Source organism: Podarcis gaigeae (assembly GCF_964106915.1).
Source record: "Podarcis gaigeae genome assembly, chromosome: 1".
Classification (NCBI taxonomy): domain Eukaryota; kingdom Metazoa; phylum Chordata; class Lepidosauria; order Squamata; family Lacertidae; genus Podarcis; species Podarcis gaigeae.
In genome coordinates this window covers 12444775-12460389 of record NC_139678.1, presented here as the reverse complement: position 1 = coordinate 12460389, position 15615 = coordinate 12444775, and the positions used below count along the sequence as shown (strand labels likewise).

Here is a 15615-nt window from a genome sequence, read left to right as displayed (position 1 = left end):
CAGCCCCTCCCATCTGTCAAACTTGGTCCAGTTCCCTCATCCTGCTGCCCTTGACTTTCGCATCCTTCAGCTTCCTTTTCACCATTTTGGGCAACTTTCCTTTTTCCAAGTCCAGTATGACTGTGCGGGGGTCTTTCTTAGCCACAGCCCATTTAACATGTATGTTGAATTACAATTTACGGCTGTGCTCAGTATCCCCAGTGAGGCCAGCAAAACTTTACATCTCTAACCAAGTCCTGGGCGCCTCTTAAGATGAAGTCCAGACTCTTCTCCCCTCTGGCCAGAGGTGGGGAGAGAAGCACAATTCGCTTTTGAGTGAAGGAGGATTGTGTGTGTATGCTCTGAGTAAATGCATGCGAGTGTATCGAGTGCTCTATGTATGTGAGAGCTCAGAGCAAGCGCATGTGTATGTCTTGAGTGTGCTGTGTGTGAAGCTGCTGAGTAAAGCCTATGTATGTCAAAACAAAACGCTGCGCCTGTTTTGAGTGCATGAGAATGCTGAGTAAGAGCATGCGTGCGTGTTGAATGTGTCAGCGTGCTGAATAGGTGCACGCGTGTGCTTTGGGCGTGTTGCGTGCGAGAGAGTGCACGTTTCGAGAGCTGGTTTTGCTGAGCAAGCGTCTGAGTTTGGAGGCACGTGTGAAGTGTTCAGCGTGTGCTGGATGCGGCAGTGTGCTAAGTGCATGCGTGTGCCGCCTGTGCATGTTGGGGGTGGGTGGGTTGAGAGTGCGCTGAGCGGGTGCGCGCGCTGTTGTGTCGCGTGCGCTGAATTGCCCGAGGAAGAGCATGCATGCAACGCGCGGGTGTCTTTCCAGCGTCCTGGGGGAAAAAAAAAAAACATTGCATGGAAACTGGGAGTGGAGCATGCCGGGCAGTAGGACCCCGCGGGCGAGAGCCGGCGTGTGTGTGTTTGTGCGCGTGAGCGTGTGAGTGCGCGCGCGAGTGACTCAAAGAGGGGAAAGGAAGGGAGGCTGGAGGAACTGGGAGCAGCAGCAAAAGCAGCAGCAGCGGCCGCAAGGGCAACGCGTCGAGCTCGCGACGCCCGGGCAGCCGCACTGCTCCGAGGAAGCCCCGCAGGAGAGACCAGGAGCCGCCGGCCGCCTCCCCATTCATAGCCCTCGCAGGCGGGAGCTCAATGGGCTGATTCCCTGCGAGACCAGCAAGGAGGCGGCGGCGGCGGCGGCGCCCGGCAGCAAGCAGCAGCAACAGCAACCCGCCTAGGCCTCGGCTCCGGCCAGCCGCTCCGCTTGCACCCTCCCAGGCATGTAAGTGGCCGCCGGCGTCCCCGGGCCTCGGATGGGGAGGGAGCACCCGCGGGGGCCTTGCTCAGCCCCCTTTGGCTTGGGTGCGCGCGCGCGCGTGTGGGTTTTTTTGGGGGGGCGCCCCATTTTTTTGGTGCATTGTCTGGAGCGCCTGTTCGGAGCGGCGCGGCGCTCTCGCCCTTCCTCCGAGGCGGCTTGTTTGCTTGCAAACCTCCCGCTGCAAAAGTGACCCTCCTTTGCAGGCCTTAGATGAGATATGTGTGTGTGTGTTTTCTCTAAATAATATCTTGAAATATCCTTTTTTTGTGTGCATTGCAGTGGCGGCGGCGGCTCCCTTTGCTCCTGCCTGCAGATGCGCCTGGGCTTTGGAAACGCCTGCTCCCCAAAAGCGAGAGGGGTGGGAGAAGAGAGGAAGGAGGGGAATGGGCTCTTTGTGCGTGCCTTTGGGGTGGGGTGCGCGCTGGGGGGGGGGGCTTCTCCCCCTGTGGAAAAAACTTGCACCTTTTCCAACCCTTTTTTTTCCTTTTCCGTCCGCTGCGTTGTGGGGTGTCAGGTGGGTGAGGGGTCTTGTGGTGGGTCCTGGGTTTGCACCCTCCATTTGCTTTACTCTCTCTAACCCGCCCCCCTTCTTTCCTCTATGCGGTGTTTGTTTACCTCAGGCTTCTCCATTGCTTGCCCACAGCTGTTGGAGGAGGAAGGAGGTTTTCAGGTCCCTCCTTCTTCCACTTCTGAGATAACTGGGTCTCCTGCCCTACCCACCAGCAATGTATACAACGCTTTCCAGGCGTTGGGTTATTTTATATTTCTTATAACAACCCCCCCCCCATCCTCACAAACCCAGTGCCATAAAAACCAGGCCTTTGCCACCCCACCCCTCACCTTCTCATTCACCAACCAAATCTTTTATGTGAGACATGCAGGGCTGATTCACACATTACTTTATTTTTACTGTACACCTAAAAAAAAAGTAACGAGCGAATGAGTCAAAACAGCGAATCACTTGGGGGGGAACGATTGACAGAAGAACCCCACCCGCGCCCCCACGTTGGCTGTGGCTCCTCGTGAGGTGCTCAATTCGGTTGCAGACCCCCAGGTCTTTGGACCACTGTAGCCTCCTAATTAGCTTTTGGAGGTAATGAAAATAGCTGGTTTTCTCTCTTAAAACAAAACAAAACAAAAAGTATGAAGGACTTTAGATTTTTGGCTAACTTGTTCTAAATGGAGTTTCCTGGGGGTTCTCTCCCTCGCTTAAGCTGGATTGGTTGCAGCGGATGCTATATAGGTTTTGTTTACTATCCTTCTGCAATATCTAGAAGCTTCATAATACCTGCCCTGGGCACGTTATACCCGAGGTACTAATAGGCCCAAGTGAGTTTCACACAATCCACTTGGGTGTAACTCTGTAAGATCTGTGGTTTTGTTTCTAGAGCTTGTTCATAGTCTTGTGTTCTTCTGTCCACTCAGGCAGTCCTGACAGCTTCTAGGTACTACTTTGTGCGGACAAACGTAATGCGCAAACTTGGCGGTCTCACATGAATGTGGCTGAAGCGCAACAGTCGTAGCAGGGAATACTGCTGCATTTCCATGGAGCTGCCTGTTGGACATGAGAGAACTTGAAGTGTTGTGGGATAGAGCGGTGTTGGAGTAGCAGCAGAGAGACATGGGCTCAAATTCTCACTCGGCATGGGACAGCAACGCTGGGTGCCTCTCTCAAGCTAACCTACTTCACAGGGTTGTTAATGAGGATAAATCGGAAATTGCTCCCCAAAGAGGCAGGGATGCCCACTGACCTGGATGGCTTTTTAAGGAGACAGAGATCAGTGCCTCTTGAATACCAGTTGCTGGAAACTGCAGGAAAGGGAGAGCGTTGTTGTGTTCAGGTCCTGCTTGTGGCTTGTGGGCCACTGGCCTGATCTTGCCTGCCTTATGTGGGTGGCGGTGGTGTGATGGGCTGCCAGTTCTGCCCCAAGTTTCTTGGAGGAAGGGCCGAATAAAAAAAATAAGTAATAAAGTTACATTTTCCCATGCGAATGCATACTCCAAAGAAAGGCCAGGGACAGGCCTCTACTTATCTGGAGAAAAACCTTGCTGTGTGAACAGACTATGACTGTGTCTAGATTTTTTGTAAGTGGCAATCCTGTACCCACTTACTTAGGAGAGTAAGCCCTTCAGAACTCGATGGGACCCGCTTCCCAGTGAGGGTAGGGTAGCATTGTTAACACTTTTAGGTAGTCCCCCCCCCCTTTGTCTTTTCTCTGGCATGAGAAAACAAAAGGATGGATTCCTTATTGCATTCTGCGTGTTTGTGTAATCATGTAGTATTTAAAAGTCAGGATCTTTTCCCTTCTTTTTTTCTTCTTTTTTTCAAGGCCTGGCCAGGTTAATTATCGCCATTGCATTTGTTTACAGGTAAATGTGTTCAATAGGCTGTGTTGCCAGTATAATGTAGCTGTTTAACTTCCATCTTCATACCCACAATAGCTTGATTTAATTATCTCGGGCCTTTGAATGTATAAAAACCTTTGTGTCAGGAATTACTGCTTTTGGAGTAGGTGAATTTCTGCAGCGGCAATACAGTGGTACCTCGGGTTACATACACTTCAGGTTACATACGCTTCAGGTTACAGACTCCGCTAACCCAGAAATAGTACCTCGGGTTAAGAACTTTGCTTCTGGATGAGAACAGAAATCGGGCTCTGGCGGCAGCGGGAGGCCCCATTAGCTAAAGTGGTCTTCAGGTTAAGAACAGTTTCAGGTTAAGAACGGACCTCCGGAATGAATTATACCACTGTATAAGGAGTTAGGTGTAAGGTGGGGGCAAAGGCATATTAACTCTAAGGAGGTCAAGTCTGTCTGATTTATCTAGATGTGATTTTGGGCAGGAAGAAACAGTGTAATTGGCTCAAGGTCCCAAAGTGAGCTTCATATCCAAGCAGGGGCTTGATCCTGAGTTTTCCCATAGTCCAAGTCCAGTGCGTTATCCATTGTACCACATTGCTGTCTCACATGCAGATGGTTTACCAGGCATGATTAAGCTTTCTCCCTTTATTTGTTTGGGAATGTGCAAAAAAACCTCCACGCTGACCTGAATGAGCCACCTCACTTACCCAGGTTGAGGCAGCTAAATCTCTTTAAGTGTTGGTTTATTTTATAGCATACATATTCAGCTGGTGTGCGAGGAAAAACCAGAGTTTTAAGTGGTAAAATAGAAGCATGGCACCGTCGCTTGTGAACGGGACGCTTTAAGATCCCCAAACTTCACAGCCATATGTGCGGAAGCTACAAAAAGTGCTGGAGAGAACCAGCAATGTAATGTGCCGTTTGCAACCTGCCTTGTTGTTTAAAAGTTTCATACTTAACATGAGTTCAAAAAATTAAAAGTGAGAACCCAGCCCTATACGTTCTCAGGCTAGGGAGAGTATGGTTTTACTAGGACTAATTACTTTCTCTAGGAGTAATTTTGGGATTAAAAAGATTTGTCTTTCATCCTGCCCGAGTAAATAAAAAGCATATGATTTTAATTAAATAGTTCTGCATGCCGCCCGTGTGACTCAAAAGCCCCATATACACATAGGCTAGCCTACCCTCCTCGGTGAAGGAGAATGGTCAAGGAAGACCGTGTGGGGATTTCGCATTAGGTGAGCAACGAGTCTTCCCCAACACATGGAGGAGATTTAGGGAAGTCCCGATGCCCACAAACAGCACAGAGATACAGTACATAGGAAGTGCTCAGTTGTACATTGTATACTTCTTAGGAAAGGCACCACAACTTGGTGGTAAAGGACATGTTCGCTCTGTAGAAGATGCCAAGTTAAATCCCTTGCACCTTCAGTTAAAAGATTACTTGCTAGCATAGATCAAGACTTTTGCCTGGGACCTCTTAAAACAGTAATGGCCAAACTTGGCCCTTCAGCTATTTTGGGACTACAACTCCCATCATCCCTAACTAACAGGACCAGTGGTCAGCGATGATGGGAATTGTAGTCCCCAAACAGCTGGAGGGCCAAGTTTGGCCATCATTGTCTTAAGAGCTACAGCCGGTGGGAGTAGCTGTTTTTGGGCTCCGAATGACCTCACTATGTGTAGTGGAATTCCTATGTTTGTATTACTGCAACTCATCTATACAAGAAGTTTTGCAGAGTTTAGGAAAGTTATTTCCCCCTCCTTCCAGCTGGAAAATTGAGCAAAAACACCTCTTTGCTATTCCAGCATCACTCGTCTTTTTCAAAAAAACGAAGCCCCCCACAACTCAGAGCAAGCATGGGGAGCTTCAGGCCTGGCCACCAAATATAGCCCTCCAAGCCTTTTCTACCTGGCCCTTGGAACTTTAAGAAAGTCATAGAGTTGGAAGGGACTCCAAAGGTTATGTAGTCAGGAATCTCAGCTAAAGCCTCCAGGACAGAGGGCCATCTAACCTCTAACCAAGGAAGGAGAGTCCACCACTTCCCTAGGGAGAACGTTCCACTATTGGAACAGCTCTTACCACCAGAAAGGTCTTCCTGATGGGTAGCCGGAATCTCCTTTCATGTCCCTAAGCCACACACCCTCACTGGACTCTGCTTTGCATTCTGTGTGTTTTTGGTCTGGCTAGAATGTGCCCTTAAATTCTCACAGTGCCTCTTTGCTTGCCTGCGTGGAGGGTGGAGAGAGGTATGTGCAGAAAACGCACATTTGTAAAATTCACTTTTTACTCCAGCCACCTTTGCCCTTGGACCAGCCCAGCACTGGCATGTGGCCCCCAAAAGCTTGCCCAGAAGCAGAATGTGGCCCTCAGGCTGGAAAAATCTTCCAGCCCTAGCCTGGAGCACCAGATGTGAGTCCCTCTGTACCTTCTGTGCATGCACAAGATCCCAGATCTCCGCGATTCCAGGTAGGGGGCTGGGAAAGGCTCCTTGCACCTGAAACCCAGGAGAGCTGCTGCCAGTCCGTGTAGACAGTATTGAGCTAGGCAGGCCAGTGCTCCTACTCAACACAACTTCCTGGAAGCTCCTTTAGGCTTAACTTCCACCACTCAAATGTGTGTGATTTTGAGAGAGCAGACGTACAACAGTGGTTTTCTGAAAATCTGCCCTGGTGTGTATCTGCGACACCTCCACTGGGCCACTGCAGTGCTGGCTTGGTGCCGTGATTTGTGATGTGCTAGAGCAGCACTTGCTATGCTCAGTGCTTTGCGTGCGCATGCTGTGGATGCAGGGGGAATCCCTACAGCACAAGATAGCACCAGCAAAGTCAACAGAATATTCTTATGCGCTACCTATTTTGCCTCCAGTGTCTGGGACCTGTTCTCCCTTTTATTATTGTCAGAACAGTTTTTCGCATCCAAGTCCCTCTTCTTATTCCTAGGCCGTTCTGGCTTTACCCTTGCACCATCTCTACTCTTCTGACTTGTCTGTTGCTGTCTTTATTGTTCATTGTTGGTCTGTATGGTCTTCATTCTTGGCTATCTGGGGCCGTTTGAAGGCTTGTTCTGCAAGACTCAACCTATGCAGGCAGCAGAAAGGCTGTTTATACAGCGGAGGCTGTTCTATCGAACAACAGGCATAGATGGCCATCCTGTCTGTAAATACAAACACATTCCATATAAAAAAGACCCCTGTTTGTGGTAATCTAGCATATAGGGGAGAGACCGGTGCTCAAACTTCCTTCCTGATGTGCTACTTTTCTATATGCGGGGAGATTTTTCCTTACTAGCAGAAGCATTCAGAATAAATCCTGATGGCAAGTCCAGAATCCTCCTACATTCTTACTAATCATCATATTTTACTAGGCAGTTTTAGAAACTTGGATATACAAACTAATCGCCACTGGTGCCTTAAACCTAGATTGTAGTCGTCATAACAGATTGCCTAGGCACCTTTTTATTTTCCAGTGAAATTTTTTATTATGCATATCATTTCTGTACTTATTTATATTTTAAAGAACAAATCTCAAAGCGGTTTGCAACGCATTAAAACATCAAATAAAGCAATCCAGAATAAAACAAATTCAAGCTTCACAGAAAATACTTCAGATCCTTCTCTAAGGGACATTTTGCTTTCCCCCTATTTATTTACTTAATTGATATAGCTGCCCCATAGCAGAAGTGTTCTAGGAAACCCATGTGGTGTAGTGGTTAGAGTGTCGGACCAAGACCTTGGGAGATCAGGGTTCAAATCCCCACTCAGTCATGACGTTCACTGGGTAACCTAGGGCCAATCATAGTCTCTTGACCTACCGCACAGGGCCGTTGTAGGGAGGCAGCTAAACCATGGACTCCTTGGGAGAAGAAGGTGGGATATAAATGCAATAAATTAGCTCTTCTGCTTATCTGCTTAAGAAAGCTGGAGGGGCCAGCCAGGTGGAGATGTCAGTCATCAACCTGGCATCCAGATATCTCCACATTGTCGCAATTGGACCTGTGGCAGTCGCAAGACACACCTGGAGCCTGGGGAATTTCTAACACTGATAGGAATCTGACTTACACTTAGTCAAACCATTAGGTCCATCTAGTTGTATTGCCTGCACTGTTTGGCTTTCCAGGGTTTCAACACTCCCAGCCCTGTGGCCTTTCTCTTCTTGGGCCCCTTAGTCACCATTTATTGAAATTACCTGGATTCATTTTTAGAGGTGTATTGATTTTGTATCCGTGTATCATTGATGATGGGACGCGGGTGGCGCTGTGGGTAAAACCTCAGCGCCTAGGACTTGCCGATCGCATGGTCGGCGGTTCGAATCCCCGCGGCGGGGTGCGCTCCTGTCGTTCGGTCCCAGCGCCTGCCAACCTAGCAGTTCGAAAGCACCTCCGGGTGCAAGTAGATAAATAGGGACCGCTTACCAGCGGGAAGGTAAATGGCGTTCCGTGTGCTGCGCTGGCTCGCCAGTTGCAGCTCCGTCATGCTGGCCACGTGACCCGGAAGTGTCTTCAGACGGCGCCGGCTCGCGGCCTATAGAGTGAGATGAGCGCACAACCCTAGAGTCTGGCAAGACTGGCCCGTACGGGCAGGGGTACCTTTACCTTTACCTATCATTGATGATGGTTTGGTTTTTAGTCGCTTCATGGATTTTAGCTTGCTTTCTCCATCCTATTACACCCGCTTTTTTGCGAGCTCTTTAATTAACCAGTTTATAAATATTGCTGAATAAATACAAATAAATAAGTGTCCTGGTTGTTTCAGCCAGGGTGTAGAAGCCTGTGCACGTAGCATCGTCCTTAGCTTCCCATCCCCGAGTTTGTTAACATTAAAACATGTTAGGAAGAACACAGGAAGCTGCCTTGAATGCAGAGTCAGGCCCTTGGTCCATATGCCTCCGAACTGTCTGCACTGAATGGCGGACGCTCTCCAGGGTTTCAGCCTTACCTGGAAATGCTGCAGATTGCACAACCCGGGACCTTTTGCAAGCAAAACAAACGCTCTACCTCTGAAGCACTTCCCCGTCTGATTGATCATGCTGGCAGGTGTGGTGCCCCATATGGATGAGACTTTCTTTGTTTGGTCCAACGTGGTATTTAAACCAGGTCTTGTGAATTGGCTCTTAAGTAGTAGCAGCAGCGGCAGCAAAAATATGCAAAGGAGTCTGGCTTTTGCTGGCCTGGCACACTTGCACAATACAGGCACCTCCTAACTCTGTGAAGTACAGTGGTGCCCCGCAAGACGAATGCCTCGCAAGACGGAAAACCCGCTAGACGAAAGGGTTTTCCGTTTTGGAGGTGCTTCGCAAAACGAATTTCCTATGGGCTTGCTTCGCAAGACGAAAATGTCTTGCGAGTTCCTGCGGGCTTTTTTCCTCCCCCCCCCTTTCTAAGCCGCTAAGCCGCTTATCTGCTAAGCCGCTAAAAGCCGCTAATAGCGCTAATCCGCTAAGCCACTAATAGGGATGCTTCGCAAGACGAAAAAACCGCTAGACGAAGAGACTCGCGGAACGGATTAATTTCGTCTTGCGAGGCACCACTGTATCTCTGGTTTTCGGAAACAGCTCCATTTCATAGGGTTGCGTCCAGATCAGCTGAGCTTTGCTTGTGCCATGGGACATCCTCTCCTTGCTTTGCACACCTTCCCTCCCCCAGATCTGCTCTGGAGGGTCCCTCAGCCTTGAGAGTGCACATGGGGCTGCAGGGAGAGGAGAGGAGACGAACAAGAGCTTTTGATGCATACCTGAGTCTTCTATTCCGAACTCATGTCACATCCACATGCAAACTTCCTTCTTGCTCTATCTGGGGAGCTTGATTTCTCCTTGAAAGCATCCGATGTCTTCCAGTGCTCAGGTTACAGGTGACGGCAGGATCCACTCTCCCTCTACCTTCATGAACTGTCGTATAGCCACCGTTCTTAGAAGTCTGCACAATTTGGGAAATAACGACAACAGTAGTGAAGTTCAGTCCATCGTATTATTCTTTTCTCCTTCCCTCTGCCCTCACTTGAATTCCTCCACATTATACAATAATCTTTGCATTCTACAATCTTCTCAAATCATCTATATATTCTTATTATCCTTCCTTACTAATTTTTCTTCCACCCAGTACTTCACATTTTAATCTAGGCATATTAAATGTATGGGGGATGGGGAGGAAATGGTGTTGGCTTTGGTACATCGGTATTGTAATGTAATATGTGAAAACCAATAATAAAAATAAAAAATGAAATAAAACGGTAGAGAAGTTCAGGGAACGGGCTTCATTAAGGTCCCCCCTCCCCAAATTCAATTATTGAAGTCTTGCCAGATCACAAAGGGTGGAATCCAGTGTAGCGCTAACTTTCTTGTGCTGTCAGCATGTGGTTTTCTGCTTGCACAGTGAACCCCCCCCCCCAATCTGTTCTTGGGGTGGGGGTTCTCCCAATTCTCTGGAGCAGATTTTGAGAGGGTGCAGGGCAAGCATGGTGAGAGAAGAGGGAGGATGTTCTGTTGTGCAGGCGGGAACCCTCGTGCTGATGAGAAGAGGGAGCTGGGTTACCGTCCTTGATTAGCAACTGGTTGCCCCAAAGCCAAACCTGGCCATAGGGTAAGCAGGAGCTGGCCTCATCCGTTGCCAGACCAGAAGCAAGAGTGGCATAGGTGTAAAGAGCGGTGGCTGTGGGCTTTATTTTGGCAGTGGTGGCTAGGCAGCTAGGAAATTACATTAATTGCCACGTTTTAATTGATGGGATTTTGATAGCTGGAATGAGCCTAGGAACAATCCGGTGGTTTCAATTAAGCGTGGTTTTTTTCTCGAAAGCAGGCCCCTGGAGGCTCATATATGATGCATGAACAGGAGCTACTGCGCCTGTTGATTAATACCTACTCAGCCGTGGAACCAAATTCCACAGTGCTGAGGAGGGGAGAGGAAAGGGCTTCCTTTCCTTTCATAATGTTCTACCCTGGAAACCTAGGGTGGCTGGGTCAACCTAGTCAGATGGGTGGAGTATTATTATTATTATTATTATTATTATTATTATTATTATTATTAATTATTTGCTAAGCTGAGCAGTGAAAGTCAAGTCTCCTCCCAACTCATCCCCTGGTTGCATTCACTCTCGCATTCACACGATATATGAATATTCCTGGCATGTACATAGCGAAGGCTCCGCATATACCTTCAAAATGCGTTGTGTGTGTGTGTGTTTGTTTATTAAATTTGCATTCTGTGCTTTGTCCCAAAGGAGACCAAGGTGTCAAAAACAAGAGGTGACAAAATTGAACAGAACCGTAAGAACAGGGGTCAGCAAGGTTTACCTTGCCTTGGCCAGTTCACTCCAGCCGGAGAGCCCTCCGTGGCCCGGATTGCGCATGCACACAATTTCTGGCATCTGTGTCTGAGCAGACACGATTTCTGGTGCCGCGGAAGCGAGTCCCCGCACTGTACTGGTTTAGCGCAGCGTGCAGGGACTCGGCAAGTGGGCAGCTCAGTTCGGGGGCGGCTCGGGGGCCGGTTAAACGACCCCCAAGGGCCGCTTGTGGCCCATGGGTCTTTGGTTGCCGACCACTGCGTAAGAACAATTCCACCTACAGATGCAGATTGGGAAAGAAATCTCAGCTTATAAGGTTTGTTGGGAGAAAGATCTTCTAGTAGTAGTAGTATTAGTAGTAGTAGTACTAGTACTACTAGTAGTAATAATAATAATAATTTATTTATACCCTGCCCATCTGACTGGGTTTTCCCAGCCACTCTGGGCGGCTTCCAACCGAATATTAAAAACAAAACAGCGTCAGACATTAAAAATGCCCGTAAACCGGGCTGCCTTCAGTTGTCTTTTAGAAGTAAAATAGTTGTTTATTGCCTTGCCATCTGCTGGGAGGGCATTCCACAGGGCAGGCGCCACTACCAAGAAGGCCCTGTAACCTCACTTCTCGCAGCGAGGGAACCGCCAGAAGGCCCTCGGCGCTGGACCTCAGTGTCCGGGCTGAACGATGGGGGTGGAGATGCTTCTTTAGGTATACTGGGCCAAGGCCGTTTAGGGTTTTAAAGGTCAGCACCAACACTTTGAATTGTGCTCGGAAACGTACTGGGAGGCACTGAAAAGACAACAAGAGATGGCACCTGCCTAATATTTAGAATGGGAGGGCGTTCCAAAGGGGCAGGTGCTGCAACACTAGAAAAGGCCTCTGATTCCTAGATTGTGAGGAACAAGATTGTACCTGTAGGAAGCCCTCGCCCGCAGAGTGCAGGGATCAACTTGGTAAATAAGCGATATGACCTTTCTGCATGCAGAAGGTTCTGGGTTCAAATCCCGGCATCTCCAGGTAGGACTGGCATCTGCTTGTCTTGGGAGACAGTTGAGGAGGGCACCTTCAGGGGTGAAGTCAAGCCAATGGAGGACAGAGCTATAGCAATCCACAGATATTTTTTAGCAGCTATCAAATGGAGAAGGACTGTAGCTCAGCACAGGAGATGGATATGGGTCAGAGGGAGCACTGGGTGGAGTAACCAAGGGAAGAGTCCTGGGGGCCTCATTGATTGGACCTGGGGGCCAGATGTTCTCCACCTTCATGGATTTTATTATCTGTTTTGCTGCTTTTAATTTTCTACCTAATCTGCTGTCTGGATTTTTTATTTATTTAATGCAACCTCTGCGCTGCTCCTGTGCTTTGTAACTCCCCACCCCCCAGCTTATATTTTGATTTTACATTAATAAAAAGTTTCGTTAGAACAAAGAAGAGAAAGTTTGTTCTTGCAGCTTAAAGTGAAAGGGACACTACTGTTCCGACCCAGAAAAGTTTGCTAAGTGCAATTTCTGGCATTTCTCTTCCTGTTACACCTCCCGTGTCTCTGCCATGCATTTCTGCTAAAGGTTGGGAAAGTGTGCTGCTGAGCATATCAGCATATTGGAGAGAAACCCCCCCCAAAAAGAGGTTTAAAAACAAAAACTGCTACCTTTTGGAGTGCAACCAGCTGCACCCCTGCTTGAGTAGACAGATTGGTGGTGGTAAAGCAAACTCTCTCTCTCTCTCTCTCTCTCTCTCTCTCTGCATTGAAATGGTTAGACTGAGATTCTGCAGTCCGGATTGTCTCTTCAAAATAACACTCCGTGGTGTATTCGCAGCTTGAATGCTTTGGTCAGCACATGAATAAATTAGCACAGTATAAACTGCAGTGAGGCATAAGCACCGCTTAGTTTCTTGACTGTTCTTTATTGAGCTGCGAGACTAGGGGAGACAGTGGTTGCATTTTTTTGGTGCTGAGTAAACTAGGAGGAGTTTTATATCTGCGCGTTTTGATTTTGATTTACTTCTATATCTTTGGCACAGCTCAGTCACGTGGTCAGTGGCTAGACAAGCAGGCCACAGCCACCTCGGGTGACCCCTATTCACTGTAACTCTAGGAACTGCTCCCAAGTGAGGTCACTCTCCAGCCCGGTTTTATTTGTTCATTTTATTTTTATAATTTGCCCCTCCATTCGTCCGGCAAAGGCGCTCGCCTTTCTTTCTACATAAATGACTGTAGGGGTGAGAACTTTTTTCTCAAGCAGTGTGGGAAACGCATCGTGCGCTGCAAGGCCAGGCTTAGATTTTGCATAGCAGCGCATTAACATACTGTCCTTTTATGCGGTCTTTTCAGGATAAGGAATGGCTCTTGGCTGGCACGCTGCTTTGATTCCGCAGCATTGTTGCTCTGAAGCTGTTCCTTCTCAACCGCGAACTGCTTTGACCCTCGTAACCTATTTTATTGGGAGCAGGGGTTCTTAGAAATGTGTTTTCTCTTTCTAGCCTAGAACCGTGATTTCTGGTGCAAACAGATTAGCAGTGGTACTCTGAACTGAGACCTGCTGCACCCAGTTAAACTTGTTGTGTGCACAAGACTGCAGCCTTAAGGTTGGGTTAGGCTGCGTGAATCCCGCGGTAGCGTAAAACTCGACAGTGGCCACAGAACTCGGTATCCATAGAATCTATCCCATAGAAGTCAATGAAGTAAGATTCTAGTTAACCATTTGCCACCAAAAAGCCTGGTGCAAATGGGACTCTGCAGAATGGGAGCTTACTTTCGCTTTATCCCATTGGGAAGCTCTTGCCAAATACAGTGGTACCTCAGGTTAAGTACTTAATTCGTTCCGGAGGTCCGTACTTAACCTGAAACTGTTCTTAACCTGAAGCACCACTTTAGCTAATGGGGCCTCCTGCGGCCGCCGCGCCGCCGGAGCACGATTTCTGTTCTCATCCTGAAGCAAAGTTCTTAACCTGAAGCACTATTTCTGGGTTAGCGGAGTCTGTAACCTGAAGCGTATGTAACCTGAAGCGTATGTAACCCGAGGTACCACTGTAGCCCTTCCATACTACCTGTTGTATAGGGGGATTTCCCTGCAATGATGGATCCTGCGAGTGCAGCCTAATTAATTCTTGGAAGCTCTGCTACAACCTAATGCAAGTAGATGTCCTTGTTTAGCATTGACTAACTGGGCTGTAACAACAAGGCAGTCACCTTCTGCCAGTAATTGGACTAAGGCTGAATCTTCAATTCCTGTGAAACGCCTTCCTTTTTTTTTTCTGCACAGAGGACGTCTCAGGCTGTAAGTTCCGAATGGCCCAAGGCCTTTCATGGATGATTTTGCCACTGAACGCTGTATGAAGCCAGTCTTGAAACTTGTAACAACTCGGCCTTTGAACTAACATTCAATGTCTCTTCTGCCCAGCCCTGCCCTTAACGAGGTCACCTTTTCAGAATTACAACTAAAGCCCATCAGAAAGTCTGCTTCCTATAATTGGGCACCTTCCTATAATTGGGCACCAGTTGGTTCAGGCATTTGGTTATTATTTGACTCTCTGGAATACCCCATGTCACTTGTTCATCAAGCCCCATGGGTGGGATGTGGGGCCAAGGTTTCCTCTGTAGCAGGCATAGGCATCCCTGACCACTGGTCCTGTTAGCTAGGGATGATGGGAGTTGTAGTCCCAAAACATCTGGAGGGCCGAGTTTGCGTATGCCTGCTCTGTAGCCTAGCTAGACCACTTACCCTTCCTGCCTCCTTGCTTTTCAAACCGCATTTGTTTTCTCTTGAGAACAGTCAGAATCTTTGCGGGAGACACAAACCAATGTTATCTCAAAGTAAATATTTTCCTTGATTTTCGGGGGTAACTTCATTGCGAGGGTTCTTGGAGAACCCAGGACGAGAGTCAGTCTTGGCTCAAGGGACACTTCCGAATTGCAGCTGTGACATGGACTCACAGGTTGGGTGGAACTCAAGAGATGGTTTCTCTTTGCCCTGGCTTCTTCGAAACAGGTGGTTATTATCATCTCATTCCTGCTTTCTATCTCTACTTGCTTTCCAAATCTCGCCGCCTCTCAACCGCTGTGCCGGTCCAACCCTGTGATGTGGGCTTCTCAGAAAATGTTGAATTGAAACATTTCCTGGAGGAAAAAATTCCCACGCATACCAGAGTAACTTTCATTGGAAATTCTTCTGATGTCCTTGATTGGCCTTTGGCTGGTGGGTTAGGATTTGAGGTGGGTCACAACAGCAGCACTACCAACGTACAAATATGGGATAAAAAAAGAAGAGAGAAGTGGATCCCCCAAAGTAACCGTATTTTTCTGTGTTTTTTTTGCTTTTAAAATGTAGGCAGAAATTGGAGGCTGTCTTATACATGGATAGTGAATGCAGAGGGGGGTGAGTGAGCGATTGGCGGTGGCGATCCCCCCCCCCAAGCACTCAAGGGATATCTCACCCCCAAAAAGTTCAGCAAAAATATTATTTTCTTAATGTTGGCTTCTAAAAAATAGGGGTCGTCTTATACACGTGGGTGTCTTATACACCAGAAAATAACGGTATGTTTTGGTTGAAGGTGAGTCTATAAAGGTGGACTACTGCCCTTGCAAGAAATCTATTTTAGCATGTTTATTTTGCTTATATTTAGTAAAGCCAAAAGCTTTGAAAAGGCAATGATTTCCTAATACTGCATTGGCAGT

General features: G+C 48.0%; 1 protein-coding gene across 1 annotated transcript in view; it reads left to right on the top strand.

Moving 5' to 3' along the window:
• The first annotated feature begins 419 nt into the window (after window positions 1-419).
• AKT1 (AKT serine/threonine kinase 1) overlaps window positions 420-15615 on the top strand; it is a 115794-nt gene continuing 100598 nt past the window's right edge. Inside the window, exon 1 of the mRNA XM_083735941.1 lies at window positions 420-1265. The gene's annotated coding sequence lies outside the window, so the exon portion shown is untranslated. The remainder of the gene's footprint in view (window positions 1266-15615) is intronic.